The following is a 26,906-nucleotide window of genomic DNA, read 5'->3' as shown; positions in this document are numbered from 1 at the left end:
GTAGTTGTTACAGCGCCATTAAATAATCAAGTAACGATGGAGCCATTCATTGTTTGAACATTTTTATTCCTCAGTTGCGATTGTGCCGTGTGACATCTGGTGGGAAGCAATTAGCAATTGGGGCAAGCAGTTGAATATCAGTGTTAAAATACTTTTTGCACTGATGGTTAAAGTACGTTTCGCACGCTACTCTATATTAGTGAACTTTTGGACGCTTGCATAGCGTTAGAATGTACTTTCCAGGAATGGGCGTCTAACATAATCAGAATTCCTAACCCTGAGAATTGCACGGACAACATTCTGACTTAGTGCCCTCGATCTATGCTGTATCTGGTTAGCGGAAATGAGAGATTGAAGCATTCAATTACAAATAACTTGCCTACACGGAAAAAAATTCCCCTCGTCACATACATATACAGGGACATTATTTTATTTTTAATAACATTTCTAATATTAATCTGGCTCTACATTCGGATTAACGGTTGAGAACCGGGAACACTGTTTTCTACCCCCTTCCACGACTGGAGTTAGACGATACTGGCGTAAAATATAAACAAATCACTTTACTAGGTATAGGGGGGAATAAAAGCATTTCATCCATTTACGTAAACTAAGAAATATCGTGATTTTGAGTTTGATAATTTTCATTAGGTTTTTGTTTAATCCAAATACAGTACTGTATTAACAATAAGTGTTCTTACTCACGAATTGAGCTGTCCATTCGGACGTATTATTTATGCAGTGCATATTATACTGTCTACAGCACATTAGCGTACAATATAGAGAATGAAGTTAACAGCACATTAGCGTACAATATAGAGAACGAAGTTAAATTGAAAAATAATCATAATATGGATATTTAAACATATTTTTGAAAATGGTGGCCGTTCATTTCGATACAGGCTTCAGTTATTTTGTGCATATTATCGTATTATAGGCTGTTGTACCTAATTCCAATTACCAGTTTCGTCTTTCGTACTAGTAACTCATGTTGAAATAATTCTGTACCTACTCTTTAAGCAGAAGCGGGTGGGGGAAAAATGGAATACGACTTAGGCAAACGGACGACAGTACCTGTGCGAAATTATAATTCAGTATTGAAAGCTCTTTCGTCACTGGAAAACTCGACCATATTTCTGGAAAGTACTATAGGGGAACATGAGGCAGGACGGGGTAGTTAATGTTTGAATGTTTTTATTTGGTATCAAATAATGTAAATGTATGGGTTTTATGGCATATATGCTTTTATTACACTGTAAACAAGTAAAAAAAATATGCACTGCGAGTGAAATCCGGTCATTATAACCTTAAAATAAATTAGTTTTTTGAAATGTGTGTTTTGCCCCGTTCTGCCCCACGTATGGGGCAAAATGGGGTATCTATTTTTTTATTATTAAATGGCAAAAGTGACAAAAATTATATACTGAAAGTGTGAATATTACAGCAATTTACAAGTTTACGTGAGAAAAAGTCATTCGCAAAATACGCAAATGTGCGTGGCATCCTCGTCTTCACTGTCTACTCCTGCGCAACAATTATGAGCCAATTTCAGACATGATACGCATCTAATCCAACCTTCTTCTGACAAACAACAGAACGAACAACTCATTACAGGAGGTGAAATTTAATTAAATATGACGTGGGGCAGGACGTACTGCCCTGTTATGCCCCACCCCGTTTTGCCCCATAGTCACAATTTCTAAGTTATGAGGTATTGGCAGGAAAAATAACGCACGACATTTAAGAAAGTTTCGGAATTAAAAGCCAGATAAGCACTCTATAATATGACATTAAAATAGATTATCTAAATAAATCTGATTTTTACTTACGTGTGACAAGAGAACACTTTAAAGTTGCAAATGAATGATACAATATGATGCAGCAACCGAATAACATACAACAGATGCAAGGAATGGCAGTAAGTGTTGTGTGATGATATATTTACATGAGTTGAAGTTCTGAAAAAAATTCGGTAGATTGCACTACTTGTTGGGAATATAGAGGTTATATCCCGTTCTGCCCCCTTCCCCGTCCTGCCCCATATTCCCCTACTCACTAAAGTACTGTTTACTAAGACCGTAAGGCGACTTACACTGCATACGCGACCTAATATAATTTAATATTGAAAGCACATTCGTCATTGGAAAACGCCAACATATTTCTCGAACATACTATACTCACTAAATCAGTTCTGTTTACTATGACAGTAAGGCGACTTACTCTGCATACGCGGCCTTGGTTCTGTGTGTAGGATGGTTGGAAGTTTACTATTAGAGGGGGTGGGATTGAAGTACATTAAAAACTCAGGTACAATAAAAATTGAAGTAAAAATAAAATTATGTCTCTGTATAATATCCGCGGCCTATCTCAGTGGTTCTACAAGGTGAGGTGCGGAGAGAAAGGTGGCTGAAATAAATTGCAGGAGAACGGTTACTGATAAATAACGCATTACTGAAACCTAACTGTTGAGATATTCAGCAGACATAGCCTTCGTTAGCTAGCGTTATACATGTGGTGCATGAGGATTAAAGTGAACGGTACAATGTATTTGGAATAGCGCTGTTGCTCCTACTAAAAGCTGTAGCAGTGTCATAACTCGCCTGCATAGATAGTGTAGCAAGTACGGAAGCACATTTTGGTTTGTTTGTATTCCGATAAACTTCCCAGAATTAATGTTCATCTCCCTCGCCTGTTCCACACACCCATCTCTGAATACGCAGGCAACTACCATTGATAGTGAAGCTTCAAGGGGACTTGGACGTGAACGCATGGAAACAACCATTATATTTTTTCCTAGCACATAAATTGCAGTTGCAGAAAAATACAGTCCGAATTCAATGCAAGTTTTACAGCCTTGTAACGAATTGGTTAAAAATATTTTAATCCAGCTGAGTTCGCACATATTTTCCTAGCATAAATGCTCGCTCCGGGTCTGTCAGTCCCAATCTAGATATAAAAATGTTGATCTTAATGTTATTGTAGCATGTTTTTTTGAATTGAATGTTTAACTATGTAATTACATAGAAACGTATAACGTGTAAACTATTATCTCAGGGTCTCAGAGACCCAGCGCGTGCTTTACCGGGTTAAGGTACAAGACACGGCCGTGCAAATTACGGCCCGCAGGCCACATCCGACCCGCTTTTTTTTGTAGAAACTTAAAATTGTATATAATATGACTAACGATTTTAGTGTTTCATTTCTTGAACACTACTGTTTCAGCATGTGTCCACATTGAAACATCGCCTGATAACGCACGGGATGGTTAGTATATAGGCCTACTAATGAATATGGTAATGTAATTTTCCTTGCAAAAAATAAATGTTCGAGCCGCTGTCACACATTGGCAAGGGTTTTGCTCTTCGAGAATAAATCCGAAAATTTTTTGAAGGAAAGGAGAGCACTTGTGAACCATTAAGATATCCTTGCTTAGCATTTCTAGCTGATTTAACAAAACATTTGAATGGCTTGAACATCATATTACAAGGCAAAGATTAACTAATCAATGATGCACACAATAGAGAATTCATTTCAGTTAAAGTTTTTCAAGAGAAATTTCCATGAAAATTGGTGACATTTCTGATACTAATTAAGTTAAATTTGTAAAATTTGTGTAACATGTTTCAGAGGGTTCTTTCAGGTACTCCAACAGTCTTTAAATTCGCTTAATTCCATCTGAAATATTTGAAATTGGTTGGCATGAGGTTTTGAGGGTAGTAACGGTCTCACGTTTCTTGAAAGGAATTCAACAATATCATTTATACAATCTGATTTCAACCGAATTAATTTCCGAAAGTCTGATAAAAAATTCAACTTTCAAACAGTATTTGACTGTTAATGTGTGTAGTCATAATCTCTTATGAAAATAAGGCACATATTTTTTTCAAATTCTACGTAATAGTGATTAACTAATAATCTATGCGTGTAAAAGTTATATCTTACACCTTATATATTCTTTAATGCTCCAGGGTACGTAAATACATACATAGTGTTTTGCCAGATGGCAAGTTTTTCACTGTAAACCCAGCACTCTCCAATCTTTACTATTTTTGCCTTCCTCTTACAAGCAAACATTCACGCGGGTTAGATAAAATAGTTATTTTGTTCTTCTACCACGTTAATTTCAAAAACAAGTATCTTTACAAATTTTGGCCAATTGGGCCGTCTAGAAAGTAAGTTTCCCTGGAGCAGTTTACATAAAGGAAACACAATTTCGTGGAATGATTTTTTGGAACAAAGACAGCAATTCTTGAGCTATTTTTCAACTTATTCCCCACCGGAATTGAGATATTTATCGTAGGATCAATTTTGTATCATGTGTCATAAAAGTCTGCCTCCTGGAATGGGAACCAGTGTGTGACAGCCGTCTGCATATCTCTGTTGATCCCAGGAAGAAGAACGTGGCGAAGACAAGGATGAGGGAATAGAAGAAAAAAAGAAAAGGAATTGCAAGAAGAAGGGAAAGACAAGGAGAAAAATGAGAAGGAAAGACGAGCAAGGAAAATACAAGGAGAATAAGGAGAAGGCAAGGAGAACACAAGGTGAACAAGGGGGGAGTTGCATTCCCCTTGTTTTCCTTCTATTCCCCTGTTCTACTTGCAATTCTCCTAGCCTCGACAACAGCTCCTATGACATTCGGTGGCTAGTGTACTGTATCGTAAGACATTTGGGCGTGCTGGGAATGTAGCCACCACATCCTGTTGTTCATACGTCATCTCATATCATCTCATATCATCTCTTACCATGTATGATTTCATTATTTTTTTGTAGAGTGCCGTGATTTGTTGGCTAATAAATGATGATTGCACGCATAACCTCACTTCATTTCTCGCACTACCCACACGCAATTAGTTATACGTAAAGATATGTAGCATAGTAAAGCTTTGCACCTGTCGACAGGTGATAGCATCCACACGTATGTTTAAGCAATGATATGCAGCATACTAAAGTCATGCACCTGGCGAATATTTCTTTTCGATTTTGAAATTGAACTGTCAGTCAAAATGAAACAATATCGTGAAATGGTTTTCGTCTATTGGCATCGTATCCTAGTTGCAGAACATCCAAAGTTTCGGAGCTACATGTCGACTACATCAACAGGAGGGCAAAGAAAAGGGGAACAGGAACTATGTGTGTTGGAGCTATTACCAAGACCTATCCCATCTCTTCTGATCATTGAACAAAAATATGTAGCTCCATAACTTCGATTGTTTCTACATGTAGCACAAGGTTCAAATACTCAAAAGCCACGTACCAAGTTGACCATCTTGAAAGTATAAAATCATATTTAAAATTAAATAACCAGAAGGCTTGCTGTAAGGCATGTGTAGGCATCTCACATTCGTAGTGGAACTCAAACTTATTGTAGCCTGTAACATGCCGTATTTGTCGGTGTATAAGACTCCCTTTCATGCTCTTAAATTAGGCCTTACAATTAGTGCGAGTCTGGCTTGTATGACGAAGATACAGTAATATGCATTCAATTCGTTCCCTTCCGTGGTTATTGTGAATTAATTTTTTGGGCTTTTAAAAAGAATGGTGTATTATTATTATTATTATTATTATTATTATTATTATTATTATTATTATTATTATTATTATTACATTAGGCCTGTTATATTTATCAACAGTAATATCACTAGAGGTATTGATTTATCTAGGGACAATGAAAACTCGAGTGGGATTTAATTGACTATTACACGATTAGAAGAAAGTATGTAAATAAAATACTCCAATACAATAAAATATTAATTTACTTACTAAAATTCTATTTCACTAAGATTAGCTTCACCAAAACGTTCGAACGGAGCCGCAATTTTCAGTTCTCTCTCTATGAGGGAAATAAATGACGATCACAAAGCATGTTTTATAGTATCGTAAAGAATTTGCAGTTTGAAATGTGGCAAACAAAGAAAAAGTACTATGGAAGAGATGAAAAGAAATGCTAGGGAAGTGATAAAAACAAATGCTAGGTAAGTGATAAAATTATGCGATAAACACCTGTGCTTGGTTGAAATACGTCCTTTCGTACCGTTCTGTTAGTCAAAAGTAATATGACGTAGTAAAAGTGTAATAGTCATCATAGCCTAATCGTTAATTTTTTTCATTTAATTTTTATCAGAAAAAATCTTCTAAAGGAGGAGATGGGTGAAAATAAAAACTTACACAATGTTTCTAAGTGAGGGTTTACCTTTTGCACACATCCTCCCCTTGAAATATTGTGCATTTTTTTGGAAAATGCGGAATATTTTAAAATTCTATGTCCTTGCACAAATTTTAACTACATACTTTAAGAATATGTGTTTAGCACCTCTCATAATTTACAAACATACTCATTGTCCATACTTTTAAAATGTGTCCTCAGAAAATAATAAATGCCTAATTTTTACTTTTTTGTGCCAATGGTATAGATATTATTTTTTTATTTCAAAAAGTTACTAAAATAGCAAAAACCTGACACTGTATTTAATTAACAATACTTTATAGAACACGCAGAAAAAATCAGCTTCATAACTTTAAGAACGCATTCGATTAACGATATGTAGAAATGTGTTAAAAAGGAATTGTCAAAAAATCAGTTTCAGAGTACATAACAAAGTATGCCATTTAAATATGACGTCATTATTGACAATTCCAAGTATGGTAGTGTTCTGAATCTTTGATGACACATATATTAGTGTCTGTATATTAATTTTTTTGCAGAAAAACTAAAAGTGATTTTTTTATCTTTAATATTCAAAATATCACCCCTCTCTGCCCTTAATTTTTGTAGTGCGTCTTATAAACCGGCAACAACGGTAATTTTATTTATGTCCACACCAAGGAAAATATCTGGTTGGCTTACCTGCTTCGTCTTTGTGTGCTGTTCAGCTGTGAGATTGGCTCCAACAGCCCAAGCTCTGGCAGCTATCTTCCTTTATATTCACACTCTGTAACATAACAAATATAAATATCTCTATATTGATCTTCATTAGCTTCCATGATATTCTTGCAAGAGAAACAAAACTATTACTCTCAATTGTTTCACCAGAATCATTTTCGCTTTATTTTATTTGTGTATCCGGTGTGTCTGTGGAGTTAAATTTCCACTCTGACGTCGAGTATTAGCACACTTCTACGGGAACTGGGTGAGTGTTTCATATATTGGATTCAGTTTACGCTAGTAATATCAGTATCAAATATCACCGCAAACCAATTGGTGCATTGTAAAAAGAATCGAGGCAAATATCGTAATTCAGACTGAAGTTGGAACCAAGTTGAGTGAATAGAGATGAAAATGTATTGATAATGTTCGATATATGAAGAGATTTATAAAGAGAGTAGATTACACTTTTTTGTACAGAGCCATTTACAGGGATATTACAAAAAGACGCGGCTTTAGTAAATGAAAATACATTTCTATACATAGAACCCATATAAAATAGTTTCGCTGTTACGTAACAATTCAGAGTATATTGTGCAAAACGTGAAAACTTATCGATGCATTGAATAACTGCCAGTGGTCCACCGCTGTGGAGTAGCGGTTAACATGACTGACCGTGAAGGAGCGGGACCAGATTCAAATCCTGGTTGGGATAAGTTACCTGGTTGAGGTTTTTTCGGTTTCTTCCCTAATGTTGGATAATTTTCCGCTCAAGACCCTGGACTCAATTCGCTGGGATTATCACTTTTATTTTACTGAGATACAAGATAATCATTGCAGTTGATAAGACGTCGTAAAATAAACCAATTAAAAATTGCTTGTGGATAAAACGGCATAATCTGGAGAGTTTATGATTATATGAGAAAACAAAGCATTCACTATTCTGTAATAAACCGAGAAATTAGGAACATAATAGTTGAGTAACTGAGACAGTGTCGGAACACAAGCGTGTACAATGAGGGACATAACAGTTGAACGACTCGAGACGGTATTGGAACACAAGAGTGTACAATGAGAGACATAATGGTTGAACGATTCGAGACAGTGTTGGAACACAAGCGTGTACAATGAGGGACATAATAGTTGAGCGATTCGAGGCAGTGTTGGAACACAAGCGTGTACAATGAGCGACATAATGGTTGAACGATTCGAGACAGTGTTGGAACACAAGCGTGTACAATGAGGGACATAATAGTTGAGCGATTCGAGGCAGTGTTGGAACACAAGCGTGTACAATGAGCGACATAATGGTTGAACGATTCGAGACAGTGTTGGAACACAAGCGTGTACAATGAGGGACATAATAGTTGAACGACTCGAGACAGTGTTGGAACACAAGCGTTTACAATGAGGGACATAATAGTTGAACGACTCGAGACAGTGTTGGAACACAAGAGTGTACAATGAGTGACATAATAGTTAAGCTACTCGAGACGGTGTTGGAACACAAGAGTGTACACTGAGGGACAAAGTAGTTGAGCGACTCGAGACGGTGTTGGTACACAAGAGTGTACAATAAGGGACATAATAGTTAAGCTACTCGAGACGGTGTTGGAACACAAGAGTGTACAATGAGGGACATAATAGTTGAACGATTCGAGACAGTGTTGGAACACAAGCGTGTACAATGAGGGACATAATAGTTGAAAGACTCGAGACAGTGTTGGAAAACAAGCGTGTACAATGAGGGACATAATGGTTGAACGATTCGAGACAGTGTTGGAACACAAGCGTGTACAATGAGGGACATAATAGTTGAACGATTCGAGACAGTGTTGGAACACAAGCGTGTACAATGAGGGACATAATGGTTCAACGATTCGAGACAGTGTTGGAACACAAGCGTGTACAATGAGGGACATAATAGTTGAACGACTCGAGACAGTGTTGGAACACAAGCGTTTACAATGAGGGACATAATAGTTGAACGACTCGAGACAGTGTTGGAACACAAGAGTGTACAATGTAGGACATAATAGTTGAGCTACTCGAGACGGTGTTGGAACACAAGAGTGTACAATGAGGGACATAATAGTTGAGCAACTCGAGACGGTGTTGGAACACAAGCGTGTACAATGAGGGACATAATAGTTGAACGACTCGAGACAGTGTTGGAACACAAGCGTGTACAATGAGGGACATAATGGTTGAACGATTCGAGACAGTGTTGGAACACAAGCGTGTACAATGAGGGACAAAATAGTTGAGCGACTCGAGACGGTGTTGGTACACAAGAGTGTACAATAAGGGACATAATAGTTAAGCTACTCGAGACGGTTTTGGAACACAAGTGTGTAGAATGAGGGACGTAATAGTTTAGCTACTCGAGACGGTGTTGGAACACAAGAGTGTACAATGAGGGACATAATAGTTGAGCAACTCGAGACGGTGTTGGAACACAAGAGTGCAAAATGATGGACATAATAGTGGAGCAACTCGAGATGGTGTTGGATCACAAGAGTGCACAATGAGGGACGTAATAGTTGAGCTACTCGAAACGGTGTTGGAACACAATAATGTAAAATTAGGAACACAATAGTGGAGCAATTCGAGATGGTGTTGGAACACAGGCGTGTACAATGAGGGACATAATAGTTGAGCTACTGGAGTATTTTTTAAGTCAAATAATGCCAGATTACGCGTGCTCCGAGCGAAAGTTTTGGTTAATATATTAAGGAGATATTCGCTTCGCTATTTTATTTAAATATTACATATCTATGCTGAGGAGGAATTAAAATTGTAGCCTCTTATGAACAAATTTTGAGTTATTTTCGCCTGCTCAACAAATATGTCCCTAACTGTACATAATCTAAGCACAACGTCAAATCTGCACCTTCAATGTGACTTATAAAACGGCAGGCCTATTGCTGAAGTTTCTCGGGATACATTAAAATACGACCTTCTCTCATCATAGGAAATTCGATTCGTTTAACGCTGAAATTCAGATGAATAATTGAAACGTTTTGGAAAATATGAGAAACTGGGTATTGACATTTCAAAAGCTTGGTGATGACAGCTATTCTAAGTGGATTGAATGCGAGTTGATTAAGGACTGGAAAGAAATCACGGAAGAGATGTACATTAATTATTGTCGGGTTGAAGACTTTTGTTACCATCTTCGATTGATAAATGGATCTATGGCGACCGCAACGTCAGCTTCTTGTGTTAAATACACAAAAACCTTAAAAGTATCCGCCTGCAAATCAACGGTTTCTTATTTCGAAGCGAACTTGCCTCACCCACCTAATGACTCCATGCGGACTGGATAATTCTGCACTGTCTTCAGTTTCGAACAAACTGTTATCAGTGTGATTGATTATGTGGTTATCATCAATTTTCTCTTCATAATATTCACGTTAGTTTACAGAGTGTGATTCTATTAGGGACAACTTGACTAGTTTCGTGACATGACTAATTTCGTGATATTTCTTTTAAAATTTACCGCGAAATTATACCAGCGACAAATGCAAATTTGATGGTGTAATATAAATGACAGAAGATGTACTAAGTTATAACTTATGTTCACTTCGCTCTTGTAGTGTCGTGAGCGGATTTTTTTTCTTTTTTGAAATTACTTGAAAAGTTGTGAGATCTATAGCTTTGAATTTGTGTGTGTATACACCATACGATTTCCTTTGTTAAAATAAGAGTTAAAATAAGAGTTTTTTTTTCTGCGTCTTGTGGTCCAATTTGTTTTCAATGATAAGTAGCCTACTGTTAGAGGTGCGGCGTAATCCTCAGTCGCCATATGGCATTCACTGTGTTCACAAGTCGTGTTACAAATGTCCTGATTCTTCAAGTGTACAAAGTGTATAAATTTGGTGTATAAAGTTGAGTGATTATTGTGTGTTTAGGTAATGTCTACCAACAAATTCTCATTGCGTGTCCATGTCAATCAGGGAATTACTGCTTTTGTTGGTACGAGACTAATAAGTAATCATTTGTGGGCTGCACGAAGCCCAGATATATCACCCGGTGATTTTTATTTATTGGTAGCACTAAAAGTTAGAGTTTATAGGAAAAATCCTCATTCTATAGATGAACTAAAAGACTATATACGAGAAGAAATCGAGGCTATCAATGATGGAACTTTAGAGTGTTGTCCATTCGTTTATCAGAAGTTGTCAGTTGTGTCTGGCGGCAAATGGGATCCATTTTCAGCAACGACTGTGAGCATGATAAGTCCAAATTATTGAACATTTATTGTTAGTACTGTTATGTACAGTATTGTAGAAGTGCCGGAGAAATGGTTACGCTCTCGCCGAAAACCACCCTAGCAGTAGACCACGGATCACTAGGGGCCGTATTCATAGACATTCTTAGCCCGGGTTTCCGGTGGATGATCAGCGAACTAACGTTTTTCGTATTCATAAACCAGTGTTAGCGATATGATATGATATGAATCCCGTACAAGTAACCCGTCGATAGCTGGGGCTAGTTTAGCACGCTTGTAGCGCGGGCTAGCGAAATGTCTACGAATAGCACTCTAGCAGTTTTCTTGCCTCACGTCGCGTCATAATGTCTCTGTATGATGTATTTCCTTTAAGCATTGTATTAAGGTGGCTCATTTCATTCTTCATTAGATGTTGTTACATTTCTCTTACCGTTTTATCTAGAAGTGTCTTTTTGTATTTTCCTTTTTATGAAACGAAAACTGTCTTTACACTAAGCACTGTATAAAATTGCCTGTAATTCTGCGTAAGATTATTGTTATTTGTTAATTAAAATGTCTAAATTACATTTTAACACGTGTTTAGACGCAAACAATTCTTGAGTTCAGTGCTATTATATTAACAACTCCAGACATAGTGGACTCCAAATCGGGGTACATAATGCGTTGAGTTCAGACGTATGACTAAAGCAGCCGTGGCGAAAATGTGACTTACGAGCACATCGTGGCTCCCAATGATGGCTGTGCATTTCTCTTGCTTCCTGCCTTCCCCAGCCCCCACCCTCTCACTTACTGGAGTCAAACTCCGTTCCATTTGCTTATTTGTCTCTGACCTGCGAGTGGCGTATCGTCCAATGTCTCTCTCGAAACCATGTACCTCTACAAGAACGAAAGTTTCAAGGAGGATGGGAGGAGGCATTTTTGCTGCCAATATGATGAGAATATTAAATGTATGATTTGTTCACAAGTATTACGAGGAAACGGTTGTATAACATAAAAGAGCATTATACTACATGTCACTCATGAAACATTATTAGGTGAATTATTATTATTATTATTATTATTATTATTATTAGTATTATTATTATTATTATCATCATCATCATCATCATCATCATCTCCGTACGTTGATCCTTTTTCAGCAGATGTATGAATAATGCGGTTAGATCTTCAATTTAAACGCACAGATTTACACTGTGATGTTAAATGATAGCTAGATGTAAGGACTTGACAAATGTTGAACTTTTCATATCTTTGCCAAAAATAAATATCAGAAGCTTCGTTCTTGTGCTTGCTCTGTTGAATCCATCCATCTTCGCTACAACTTACGTTTGTGAAAAATTATTTTCAACAATGAAACTAGTATAAACCAAATTTAGATCACGACTGACAGACAAATACCTTCGTGATCAACTAAGACCGGCAGTAAGTGACATAATTCCTGATTTTGAAACTCTGTCGCAGAGACATTCTGAAGACAATTAATAGGTTGTGATAATGTGTCCTATGTTTTTTTGTTCATTTCGTTCTTCGTTACACGTACTAAACATTACTTTGTAACATTATACAGTACAAAATTATATTTAATTGCTTGACGTAGAGAAAATGAATTCCGTTAAATAAGTCAGTTGCTTGACTTCCCCTTCGGATGTCCGCCTCCCTTCATAGGTGCTATGCACGTTGCAGGTTACACAGTGGCTCGGCGCACGATGACATTTTCGCCACGGCTGGACTAAAGGATGGTTAACACTAGAAAGGTGGAGAGGTTATTTAACCTCTTTACCATATTTATGAGCACATTATTTCTATGCTACATGTCATATCCAATTGCGGCTCTGTGACATTTCTTAATTTTATCAAGATATTGTTCACCTGAAATATGGACGATGAAACTTTTATAGAAATGGATATATTATAACGAATACCTAGAAATACTGTACTGAGGGGTGAAATTGCTACCCGTCGATATTATCAATATGTATGTGAAGTCAGCAGCCCGAAGACTGCTCTGAACCTCACAAGTGACATCAATATGGCGTTACTCATGAGACAACTATGCCAGGAGATAATGAGGTAGGATGACCAGATCCTTTTCCCCTTCATTGCATACATCGCTGACTAGATATAAAGTAAACTAATCAGATGCATTTATCAGTAATGAAGTGTAATGAGTTATTATTGAAATAGTGACTAGTTTTGGACTCAATCCTATGCTTTCATACGTAAAATACATAAAATGGGAAAATTGCTGTGTTTGAGAATCATGGAGTAGCGGCACATTCGTAAATCGCCTATACTATCTAAAAGTAGCTGCTTTGAAGGCGGGTATTGTGGAGCAATAACAGGAAATAGAACTATCATCCTAACATATGTTGCTTTATTATTACTAACGAAAATATTACTAACTAAAAAGACAATAACTTTAATCCATAACACTATAATATTTAGTCCACACCTGTGGAGTAACGGCTAGCGCGTCTGCCCGGGAAACCAGGTGGCCCGGATTCGAATCCCGGTTGGGGAAAATTACCTGGTTGAGGTTTTTCCTGGGTTTTCCCTCAACCCAATATGAGCAAATGCTGGGTGACGTTCGGTTCTGGACCCCGGATTCATTTCACCGGCATTATCACCTTCACTTCATTCAGAAGTTAAATAACCTGAAATGTTGACAAAGCGTCGTAAAATAACCCACTAAAATAAAAAACTATAATATTTAGAATCTCACTGTTTTGTGCTACTTATAACATTTTTATAGGCTACTGACTGTACTTCTTTTGTGAAGAGCCATCATTATGATGCTTAAAGTATGTATTGCTAATGCATTACATTACATATTACACAACCAAAATATTTTTCCGTGCATATTATGGCAATATAAAATAAGGGGTCAAAAAGAACTCTCTCTTTCTTTCTAGGCATGTCACCATATCCAGTCTTCATAATGTTAAAGCTGCCAGTCGTAGAGTTTGACATCACTGCTTTAGAACAGTGACATATTTCGTCATCAATGTAAAGCATTATGTTGCCTTTAAGTATAGGCAAGCACTTTTCTGGTCCTATGTCAGGAAATTCCATCGTTCCAGTCTCTAATGTCAGGTGGAAAGAAAGTTCAGATATTGATTTACAGTAAGGTTATTAATACTAATTGGTCGTTGAGTGCAGTAGAATATTTAGTCTACAACCATGAAAATAATAGTACATTATGCAACGAGCCTATAATGGTAGTAATTAAGTTGCGAGTATGTTTGTTTATGAAACTCGCTTGCGCTCGTTTCATAATTTTCATACCAGCGTCTTAATTACCATTATAGGCAAGTTTCATACGACTTTTTATGCTCGACCATAATTCTAACTTGAAATTATTGATAAGTATTCATGTTATGGTTATGTAAGTGAGGAGCGGAACTGACCTGAATTGTGAGATGTGCGCAGACGCGAAAGTATTGATTTTTTCCGAAACACGAATGTCATTGAACTTGATATAATCTAGAGAATAACATGAACATTAGGCTTGATATAACCTGGAAATTGATTTAGAATTGAAAAACAAGATGACAAATTGAATTTATTTGAATATTGTTTACAATTAACGCTAATTATTATAGTAACATAATATAACCTTCTGCGACAGTATTGGATTTCCAGCCTCCGTGACTTTTCGCTAATTGTCTTTCGATTGCATATCCGAGAATAAGCGATACTTGCGATTTTATAATGGTACAATCAGTACAATGGTGATTTCTCATTGGCTGAACAACTGAATTATAATGAATAGGTGTACTTTGATGAGGTGCATTAAAGGACTACTACCAGGTGTATAATTACTACATTTCGGCATGGTCAGGCATAAAGTTTATTATAACATTATCTTCATATATCAACCACGGCATGATGACGATAATGATGATGCTGATGATGATAATGATGATGGCTTTCCAGCTCTAGAGTAGGTTTCGTAATGACATCTTTCTAAGAGCATTTCAGAAATTGCTGATGTTAGACGAGAAAAGTGGTCAACACAAACATCGAACTACTGCTCTATATTTAGCAAGGCTTCCCTCCCTGCCACTTGAGTGTGCCCGCCACTTGTTGGCTAACAAAGGACCAGTACGTGCCGCTTGTTCAGTGCGTCAATCAAGAACTCTCCCGAGCCCAGCCAGTCCGCAGTTACGACATCGATAGAGACGGTCTGACCTTGAATGAAACTGAAACTACCTGCACTTCGAAACTGTACTTTACATACGACGCCCTTATTCAGAGAATAGCCTTCAGTGGTCATATTATTGGTGTAGTTAGATAAAGCAATATAAACATACCGTAGTACTTTTATTATGAGTAGACCTCGGGATTTTAGGTTCTATTGTCGGACCATCGGATCTGTGCCCCCATAAGATATGCGAACTGAACCCTAATTCCTTCTCAGCCTCGGTAATTTATTTCTCTCCCTCCATTCCTATCTCTTTCTTTTCTATCTCTCTCTCTTTCTCTCTCCCACTATTCACAACATTGGCCTTCTTGCGGGACAGTTTATTTGCACTTGCAGTCCAGTGTTGTCAACTCAACATGAATACTGTAGCACGGAGTGGCGAAAGAAATATTATTAAGCAAGTACGTAATAGCATTTTGCGATGAAGAGAAACAATCAGGTCAATATCTGTTTCCTATAAATCAGGCAACGAAAAGAGCAACTGATGTCACAGGTGAGGCTTATTTTATTTCAATTGATTATGTATTAAAATTACTTACTTAACCCTCCTAGTACCAATGGGGGTCAATATGACCCCAGTAGCTCTTTTGAAAGAAAAATCTCCGCCATTTTTAAAACTATAATTTTCAAAATTTATGACTTTATCTCTTTGAGTCAACTGTATCCAATGATGTTTCATTCATTTTTATATTTTCAACACATTGAAAAATATTCATTGTTTCTTCACTGAGTACCATTGGGGTCTATATGACCCCATTCAAAATTGGCTTTTTTCTTTGAATGTATCATTATGAAAGTAGAAATCCTGACCGTCACTTTGAACATCGGTTATGTGGAACACGTGTAACAATGAAATATTATATTTTACCCATTGTTAAGGTTTGTTGCCTAAGTTTTTATTAGCGTTTTACCTCAGTGTGATGTAGAATTACATGATGAGTGCAAGATATTGACTAGTTCAGAAATAGGCGAAATTGTGAATGAAGAAGATAATGAGGAAGAGGAATATAATGAGGAACATGAATATAATGAAGAAAAATCTGATGACGATGGAGAGATTGATACTATTATAACAGAAGACTGTCAATCGGCTGAAAATTCTGATGAGGATGATGACGATGATGATGGAGATTTAGAAACTACTGTTCCTGAAGTTTCTAACATCTCAAATTTGAATGTTTTCAAGTAAGTATATTTCACCTACCAATTATTTATTACAACAAAAAACAGCAGCAATAATAATAGATGTTCCGCGCCGTAGCGTCGTGGTCTACGGCATTCTGCCTAGTACTCGCGTTACGGAATGCGCGCTGGTTCCAATCCTCATGGGGAAAGAAATTTTCTCATGAAATTTCGCCCAGTGTATGGGACCAGTGTCCACCCAGCCTCTTGATGCACTTGGGGAGCTAAGAAAGGTAGCGAAAATCCGGTTTCGCAAACCAGCTCTAACGGCTGGAGGGATCATCATGCTAACCATACAATATCTCCATTCTGGTTGGATGATCGTCCACCTCTGCTTCGACATGTGAACGTGAGGCCAGCAGCCCTTCATGGGCTGTAGCGCCACGGATTTACTTTACCTTTTATAATAATAGATAATCACTAAGTAAATATCTGGAATAGTAATGCTGTTGTTTCGAGGTCCAGAAATGGAAACGAAGTATGGGATAAAAGTCCTGTTAGATTGCATCAAGGGAGGCAGCCAGCATGAAACGTAATGAAGACGGCTCGAGGTTCAACGCGGCATAGTCTGAGGAATGTAAACACTGTACAGTCAGCTTTTGAATTATTTATGAAGCCCAGCATTTTGCAGAATATTTCAAAGTGGACCAACAAAGAAGGTAACATTACTTACGGTAACAAATGGATAGATCTTGATAGAGAAGAATTTGAGTCCTTTCTTGGCCTGCTTATACTCCCAGGATTGTACAAAGGTCACAATGAGGGCATAGTGAATTTATGGAACACAGAGCATGGCCGACCATATTACAGTTGATGAAGAACTGGTAACTTTCAGGGGCAGGTGTCCTTTTCGGCAGTATATCCCCTCAAAATCCGGAAAATATGGCATCAAAGTATGGGCTGCTTGTGACAGCACTAATTACTACGTCACAAACCTGCAAATGTACACAGGAAGGGGCGAAGACGAACCTAGAGAATCGAATCAGGGAAAAAAGAGTAGTTTTGGACTTAACTCAAAATTTATTCTTGAGTGGTAGAAACATCACAACAGATAATTTCTTCACAAGTTTGGACATGGCAAAGGAATTAGAAAGAAAACAGATGACTCTGTTAGGAACAATAAGAAAGAATCGCCGTGAACTACCCGCACAATTTGTCATAGCAAAGGGAAGGAAAGCAGCTTCAAGTCTCTTCGGATACCAGGAATCTGCTACGATAGTTTCCTATTTCCCAAAAAAAGAGTAAAGTAGTGACCCTGCTGAGCACTATGCATTTCGAAGAGGAAATAGCTGAAGATGAAAAAGAAAAACCTATTATGCTACTAGACTATAACGCAACAAAGTCAGGTGTAGACACAATGGACAAATTAGTCAGGACATACACTACAAAACGTATGACAAGGAGGTGGCCCATGGTTATTTTTTATAATATTTTGGATATTAGTGCGCTCAGTGCGTTTATAATTTGGCTGGAGTTAAATCCTGACTGGAAGAAAAAAACCAACTAGGCTACAGTTATAGAAGTTGAGAATTTCTTCTTGAGCTGGGAACATCTTTAGTACAGAAGAACAGAAGTAGGCGCACCAAAGTTTCTCCTCCTCCTCTTTCAGCACAAGTGCAAATTGGGGCAAAACGTGGACGATGCCACTTATGTGAACGTTCTGTGGACAGAAAGCCTCCAGAAAAGTCCATAAAATATCCATCTTTCGTCTGAAAACAACAATCCGAATTGTTTTGTTTCAAATATAAGGACATATAAGATGAGGGCGGAAGGATGGCAAAGTGTAAAATGTAAAACTGTAAAAATGTTTATATACATAGCTGTTCTGTTTTCAAGGTAAACATGTATGATTTTATGCTAGTTCATTAAAACAATTGCATTACTACCGATATATCTCATGCAAATTACTTGGGGTCTATATGACCCCAGCAGTACTCAGTGTAAAAAAAACCTGGTAGTAGGAGGGTTAACTAATACTAATATAATACAACTTTTTTATGTAATTTATATAGGCAAGGCAGAACTCCTAATAAAGAAAATCAGGAGAGAGGGAGTCTGTGCAGGAGATGAAAAGGTAGAATACCAGAGAAGAACAGACCAAGGGAACTTTTAATTATTGTAGATGATATGAACCGATGTATTTTAAGAAGAAAGATACAAGAATTTTATACCGTTCAGAAAGAAGTTCCAACATTGAAGAAATTACTGAAGCCTGCGAGAGAAGAAATAATTTCCAAGGTTGGACAGAAAAACTACGGAAAGTAATTCGAGACATGGGATTTAGGTTTAAAAAATGTAGAAATACAAGATGTATTTTGATTGAAAGAAATAATATTGTAGCATGGAGGACCAGTTATTTATGACACCGTTTGACGGAAGTTTGGCAACATCCCTATTTGGCAAGGTTCGTGGCCTGCTGTTTAACGTGGTGGATGAAAAGCGGGTGAGTACAGGCGTTAACTTTTCCAAGAACGACGACAGCGCTGAAGGGGCACAGATCCGATGGGCCGACAGTAAATATCTTACTTTAGGTAACTAAAATATGCTCTATTCCAACGCATGGTAAGTGCTAAAGTTTTTTTTTTTAAATACTGGCTTTATTCTTAAATGATCATAAATTAAAATAACATAATGCGAGATGTAATATAGGAAAGTTTAATGCAGCAGAAGAAAGTTGCATATCGATGGCTAAGAAATGATGACGCGTATCAAGAAATTTGGTGATTTACACTGCGTTTCTGGAATCTGTAGAATAAAGTCGACGCATTTGGGTGGAGTCGATGACAGGCAAATGGGAGGAGTCTATCAGTGCGGAAGTGTGTCGCGGGCTGCATCGGCTCACGGCAACTAATGGGTAAGATGCGCGTGGCAGAAGGTAGTGTGGAATTTTATGGTCCGTCCCAAGAATCTGTGGAGTAACTTCGCGCATATGGGGGCAGAGTCTATGTCTGCCGGAGTGTATTGCGGGCAGCATCAGCTCGAGTCCGCTAAGGGGTAAGATGCTCGTGGTAGAAGGTGGATAGAGTTCAGTTAGAAATTGTCCCCTCCTGCAAGCAATTGCTCGCTTCGTTCAAGCAATCCCTCCTCCCAGAGCAGTCATTGGCTCTATCCCTCCCACATACCACTTGCGCAGAGGTCTTGTTTCGTCTTCCTACTCCACAGATTCCTGGGACGGACCATAGACGCTCGTCTTCAAGCAATGCTTTCCCTCAGAGCGGTCATTGCACTGACCCCCTCCACTCACCATTTGCGCAAAGGACTTGCTTCGTCTTCTATACTCTACACATTCCAGAAACGGAGTATAATTTAACTACATTATTATTACTTAGATTAACTACATTATTGTTATATTAAAAAAAAATTGGGCAGTTAGCCCAATATTTTGTCTTCAAGTATATATGTTGCAAATCAGAAACACATATTATATAAAATTTTTCTGTTTTGAGAAAAAAATAATTTTTTAAATAGTCGTTTAATTCAGCTACAAATATACAGATACGAGGTATCACTTCTCAGTCATCGATATTCAAAATTGTACTTTGTAATAAACAAATCAAGGCTTTTATAATACATAATTTACCATTAGATGTCTCGATATATCGCACTTCCAGTAAAATAGTGTCGTAACTCGAAAATAGTGGTTTGTAAAGATATTCTAGTTTCTAGTAAAATACTGCTGTCAATATTTTAATAAGTAGGCATCAAACCCTTTTGATAATTTACTAATTTATTATTAGAATTTCATACCTCCAACCAGTAAAACAGTTTTGGAAATAATTTACGAAAATAGTGAGTGATTTTCGCCATACGACAGAATTTTACTGAGGGTCTGATAATTTCTAAACTTCCAATTAGGTTATACTCCGTTATACCGTTCAAGTCTTTATTATATTTTACACGCACACGAACGAAATGAAAATAATTTTATAATTCTTCCGGCCACACTATGACCCTGGGGTTTACTCAGTCTCTAGCAGATATGAGTAGCAGTGGTATTTCCTTGAATGTAAAAGCGGCGAGCTTACTTGCCTTTCTTAGCAATCAACTCACTGCGTTTGTAACACGATACGCTTTACAATGTGTTGCAGGCAAAATAGTAAAAACAGAACTGACTGGTAAGTAGTCTGGCGGAAGCCAAGCGACCTACCTTTTTAGAACAGTTATAGTCCCGTTGCTCTTATTTCCGGCAGCCAATCACGTTGCAGGTCGGCTACATTTAAACGTGTGCGTCTAGTAATTCGCCGATCATGACTTCATGCATTTCCTAAGGCTCGATAAATACTTAATATAATCGCCCGCCATTTTGGCTCTTTCGTTGGCGTTCGCAGAAAGCACACGAGGACGTTATTTGCCGCTCAATTATTTGCTGAATTATTATGCGTTTGATTTATTATGATAGGAGCTACGACATGATAATGTTTAACGGTGCGGCAAATAGATTCCTCGTCTGGTAGCTCTGCAACGAAAGAACAAAAATGGCGAACGATACTACCTACCTAAACTTTATAGAGCCTTCACTTCCTAAGACGTAAGCAAAGAGGAGTCACGCCGGGAATAACAGCGTCGCGACTATACTGACAAAATGGTGCATTTGCGAGTTTTTTTAATCACATAAAAATATATTTGCTTTTTCCTTCTCTATCATCCCTGAAACGTTGTAAACAAATTTTTTTACTCCCGGTATAGGGCACACGATGAACCAAGGAGTGCCTGAGTGTACTGGCTCGTTCCGAGTCTAGCCCTCGTAAAGTCAAGCGAACCCAAAGACTGAGATATGATGAAATGTTGTCCGTAGTCTCACATTTTTGCAATAAAAATTAAAATTTTTGAATGAAACACGACTTTCACAATATATGGACAGGTGGTGAAACTCTTCTTAAATTAGGTCATCACGAGCCTGGCTTCCAACTAGACAACACAAGATATCGCATTTTAGTAAGAATAATGTCTATACTCCAGGCAGGACTGGAATCCAGGACAAAGGCTCTCACGCAACGTTAAATCTGTGAGCTTTAGCGGTTTCGTAACTGCGGCCGGCGTGATGCAGTTCATGTTCACACATTACGAGCTGTGTTAGCGACGAGATACGGAATGAAAGCGCCAGAGTTACAGACAATTCCACCGATTTTCACGTTTGCCCTTCACATATCAACCCAGTCAGCGAGTCCTACTTGCGTTGTTAGACCTATCATTGCATGCCAAACGTCACTCTCCCATAAAACGAAGTGGCTGTCTCCTTTTAATTTGTTTACGAATATGTCTGGACCACGCGAAGTAAAGACTGTGTTGAAATCACGTTCACACGTGCGTCTGTGTGCGTGCGTGTGATTGTATGTATGTATGTATGTATGTATGTATGTATGTATGTATGTATGTATGTATGCACACTGCAAATGGGTATATACCCGGTGGCAGTGGTAACTAATTACACTCAATAATGGCAATTAATAATAAACACAACTAATAAAAACAATAATTAATAACAATGATTAATAATATAATAATAATAATAATAACAATAACAATAATAAAAAGGAGCATCCTAAATTAAATGAAGCATGATCATTTAAAATATCATTTAAAATAAATCTAATTTGTATCTTAACCCTAAGTTCGAACGAAGACCTACGAGTGTGATAGGTTTATACCTGCACAAGTACCTTTCGGCACTACATTTATTTCGCTGTCAACTCACTCACTGCACTGATTCTATCCTGATTTCACTAACACTTCAAAACATTTCACTGTTCAAATACTTTGCACAGACACTTCACTGACACAAACACACTTCACTTACACAATAGACGTCACTGACACTACACACTTCATTGACACAACACACTTCTTCACTGATAGAACACTTCAAATGACAAGATATCAATTACACCCTTTAAATAGTGTGTATAATATACTACCGTCTATTAGTAAAGTCCTTAAACCTATTTTTAAATACATTTTTGGTTATTGGTAAAGCCTTTTAGTAAGTCTGCAGGTAAAGCATTCCAATCTCTGATAGTACGATTGAGCAAGGAAAACTTTACAGTGTCCGTCCTCTGTCTTCTTTCCCTCAATTTATATGAGTGGTCGTTCCTTGAGAGTAATTTTGTGGCTGCAACCTATTTTTTATTTCTCTCCAGGCAGGCTCACCTCTGTATGTTTTGAACATTGCGCATAATCGATTTCGCGTTCTCCGGTCCGTGAGTGTGTCCTATTTTAATGGTGAATTATTACAACGCTTGAGAGCCCGTTTTTGAATCTTTTCCAGTGTCTTAATATTTTCTAATCTGTAAGGATCCCAACATGCAGCACCATATCCCATTATTTGACGAACTAGTGATTTATATGCAATCTCTTTGGATTTATCAGAGCCTTCTCTTAGTACCCTCATCACAAAGTGTAACGCCCTCCATGCCTTTCCCGCTGTGTCAGCAATCTGTCAGGATTGTGTGAGAGGAGCTGTTGCGGTTAGTTTTGAAATTGCTTTATTGATATAACCGTAACTCCTGTAACTTCAATATTAAAGGCTGGTTCACAATAAACCAGGAACGGAAACGACGAGAACGATAACGGAAATATTGTTAAAATAAACTATTTAAATGTGAACATTCACAATTAACTGTTGTGAATGCTTACATTTAAATACTAGTGTTGTGAGATTTAATCGATTAATCGAATAATTTCTATTGTAAGATTAATCGATCAAAATATTTAATCGAATAATCGAGTCGATTAAAATTAATCGGTTCTAGTTGGTTTTAATCATTATTTTGTTAATACAAACACATACTAAAATTCCGACAATATTTCTCTCTCGGAAATTGCTTACTTAAAAGCACAATGGTACTGTTTTTTCCAACTGTAAACCAGGTAGCGTAGGGAAAATTTTTGCACAAACACTTCACCAAGAGATGGAGATATGAGGATAGCGACCTAGTCTACCTCTATTGAAAGTTGAAACACAATGCGAAACCCTTATTAAGTTTTATGGTTTTGCAAGAAAACTTCCATCTTGTTGTCATCTCATCTTCCTAGCATATGGAATACATACTTTTCTGGGATTCGTCCCCCTCATCCCTTATAAAATAGTCAGGTCTACGCTGTGTGCAAGTGAGAGCGTAACTACCTTCTTCTCTTTCTAAAATCTGGTAATTCGATTACAATAGCGACCAGTCTTCTGTTTCGACCTCTGCAGTTTTGCAGTTGCACTTTCTGTACTGAGTGTGTGTATGAAGGTTGTGTGTTTAGTTTGATAAAGAAAAGAAATCAGTTTTCTGTAGTTTGTGAAAAGTGTAAACTCCATTATGTCATATGAGAATTTGAGAGTTAAACTCGGTGAAGCGTTTGGATTTAAATTGAACGATCGTGGAGAAATGCTTGACAGAAAAAAAGGTTTTTCGTGTTTAGTGATGCAGGAAACATTGTTACTAAATGTAGAGCGGTCCTTAATACGGAGCATGTGAATGCTTGTCTCAAAAATTCCCGGAGAAATTGACACAATAAATTATAAGGCTCATAATAAATATGTTAGTAAGTAATTAAAATAGTTGTTTTGTAATATAACGATACAATATATACATATATATAACATTTAATACTAATGCTTATCTTCGAACACAAATTAAATTTAACAGTAATTATGCATTACAGTATATTAAAATATTTTTTCAACTCGATCAAAACTCGAATAATCTATCGATTAACCGATTAAATTCAAACAGTTACTCGATTAAATATTTTGATCAATCAACAGCACTATTAAACACATTTATTTTAACATTACTTCCGTTCTCGTTGTCTTTTCCGTTACCGGTTTATTGTGAACTAGCCTTTAAAGGCATCATGTTTCACTGCCATAGCTATAATATGATTGAAAATTATTGGGGACTATTTCGTTTATATGATGTCATTCAATTTCGACCAACGAAGTGTAATGAAATTTTGAATTCCAATCAATCACAGTCATACATCGCGATCATTTTTGCAGCTAGATTTATCGCTATCAATTTATCGCATGGTCGTTCTTTTGTTTAGTCGGTGTCGCCAACTGTTTCCCCGTAAATCGATGAGGATGAGTCCATTAAGATGCATCTACACGGTTAACATTTTTTCAACTTTACGTATTCAAGCAATGAATGCAAGATTGATAATTAATATTAATTAATATATTTACGGAGTGAAGACGACGTTCAAAACGGCACACTATGTAGACACAAAATCTTCATGCATCTTAATTGAACGTATGTTTTTTATTGATTCTTTCAATATTCTTCCCAGACTGCATGCATACGCGCATGGAAAATTGAACTGTATAGATGCAGATTTAGTCCCGTTACACACTACAGCGGGAATGCGTTTGTCGAGCTATGGAAAATGCTTTCCTGTAACACGGAGTAACAGTCGAATAAAGACACAGCTGACATTGGTCCCGCTCACACAGGTAACCTAACGTAATTGTAGCCTATAAAATTTGTAATACGTGAATGAAATTAAACAATTAATAGAAAGTCAGATGTTCAAATTTATGTAGCATCAGGGCATATCAAACCCAAAGACCTTGTATGAGTTAGTATTATATACAAGTTCTTTGATCAGACTACCTTCCGTATGGCGTAATAAAATTCGTGTTTTAAATATCTATACAAAGATGACTTCACTGTGTAGCAACATATGTCTCGCTGTAGTGTCAATATATATGCATTGCTATATAGCTGTCTCCACACTGATGTTACATAGTTCTTAATTCTCGTTGTAGTGTGTAATGTAATGATGAAGTACTAAATAAAGTGCGAAATTCTACTTCCACATCTACATCTTCATCTTCTAAATCCATGTCCATTGTAGACTATCTGAAAAAATTACACTCCTTCATTCAGATTTGATAACTGCGTTTTCAACAATTCTACATTTAATTAATGTATTAATGAGGTTACTTGTAATTATATTATGAAATGTATAAATTAAATTATGATTTCAGCAGGTAATGAAAAAGTATGTCTGTTATAATAACAAGAAGAAAAGCGCAGTACATGTAATTAACATCGTTAAACCTGTATTTCGCTTTTCGAAATTAGCATTACTGAATAACATCCAGTTACTTTATTACAGTAATCGATATTCATCTGTTTCAAGTTCACAATATCTGAATAGGTTAAGTATTCGTAAATGTACAATTAATTAATTTTAGGGATATATTATTTACATTTTTATTTTATTCACGAAATAGTCCTAATAAATGTCACTCGAGTTCTGAGATTGCTATAGATAAACCACAGCATTTGATATACTCCTTCATTAATTTATATGAAATAAATAAGAAGGACGCAAGAAGAAAAGAATTGTCGACGGCATTTTACAAATGCATTTAGAAAGTTATAAAGAAACTTAGCGACGCATTTGTTGTGGCAGAAGTTAAATTCCAAGGACATTGAAAATGAGAAAATACATGGGGAAGAAGGACATCACGTATACGGGAAAACAAGTAGCATGAATTCCATAAAAAAAATTACCGACCTTTTAATATTCGTACGAAATAGCTGTACCATTCGTCCGTTGTAAATTGACCTGCGTTGATTCCACGAACTAGTAAAGTGCGTCAACCCCCTCCACTAATGCTTTGACCCTCTCAATGTCCAGCGCTCCGTAATCGCCTACGATATCTTTAATACGACAGTGACGACATCAGCGCTCTGCGGTAATGTACGAGTAAGATTTGAACGCGTAATATGTACAGGACGATTATTTGCAGACTCTCAGGTGATTGTTTGTAGAGTTGAAAGACATTAATTTTCGAGGTAATTTCGCCTGTCTGAGAAAAATAATAAACATTATGGATTGAAATTGAAAATAAAATAAAATAGTAGAGTTGTTTCAGCGAGAGAAATACCTATTTTCGGAGGTATGAATTTTAGGATAACTTCTCTACTTGCAGTATAATTTTTTATACAATGTTAATCCACAAAATGTAAATTTTCAACACCTACTGTAAAATTGATATGACTGGTGGACGTAACAATTTAACAGTGACTACTAATATTCGAATGTGACTGTACAGTGCAATCAACCTGTCACGCAGGCGGTCTGTGTTCAGAGTCCTGTTTATGCCTAGGATATTTAATTGAAGAGATCATAAAAATACTTGTGGTGGACAAGGTCGCAGTTGGGGTTCTTTTGTGGTCTGTTCATTACCCCATTATAGGTATTATCATCCTGAACCTCTCTATTCCATTGCCACATTCACAGCAGTTCTCTGATCACTAATTTGTGAATTGCGGAGACGGGCTGATCTAGGAACATGTAAAATTGCCTGCTTGAAACCTCAGTAAAGTTGTCTCCCCCCCCCAAAAAATGGTATTTTCCAAGTGTAAGAAAACGAACTTGTAATTGCACGGGAAGGCTTCAGCTGAGTTCACAAAAGATTATGTTCG

The 26,906-nt window shown here is 37.0% G+C and overlaps 1 protein-coding gene across 1 annotated transcript in view; it reads right to left on the bottom strand.

Annotated features, from left to right (window-relative positions):
• Nucleotides 1-26,906, bottom strand: part of LOC138707752 (allatostatin-A receptor-like) — an 882,364-nt gene that overhangs the window by 762,364 nt on the left and 93,094 nt on the right. The window contains exon 2 of the mRNA XM_069837618.1: nt 6,845-6,929. The gene's annotated coding sequence lies outside the window, so the exon portion shown is untranslated. The remainder of the gene's footprint in view (nt 1-6,844; nt 6,930-26,906) is intronic.

The sequence above is a fragment of the Periplaneta americana genome, chromosome 10 (genome assembly GCF_040183065.1).
Source record: "Periplaneta americana isolate PAMFEO1 chromosome 10, P.americana_PAMFEO1_priV1, whole genome shotgun sequence".
Classification (NCBI taxonomy): domain Eukaryota; kingdom Metazoa; phylum Arthropoda; class Insecta; order Blattodea; family Blattidae; genus Periplaneta; species Periplaneta americana.
The sequence above is the reverse complement of the archived record's forward strand: the minus strand, read 5'-3'. Positions and strand labels throughout refer to the sequence as shown.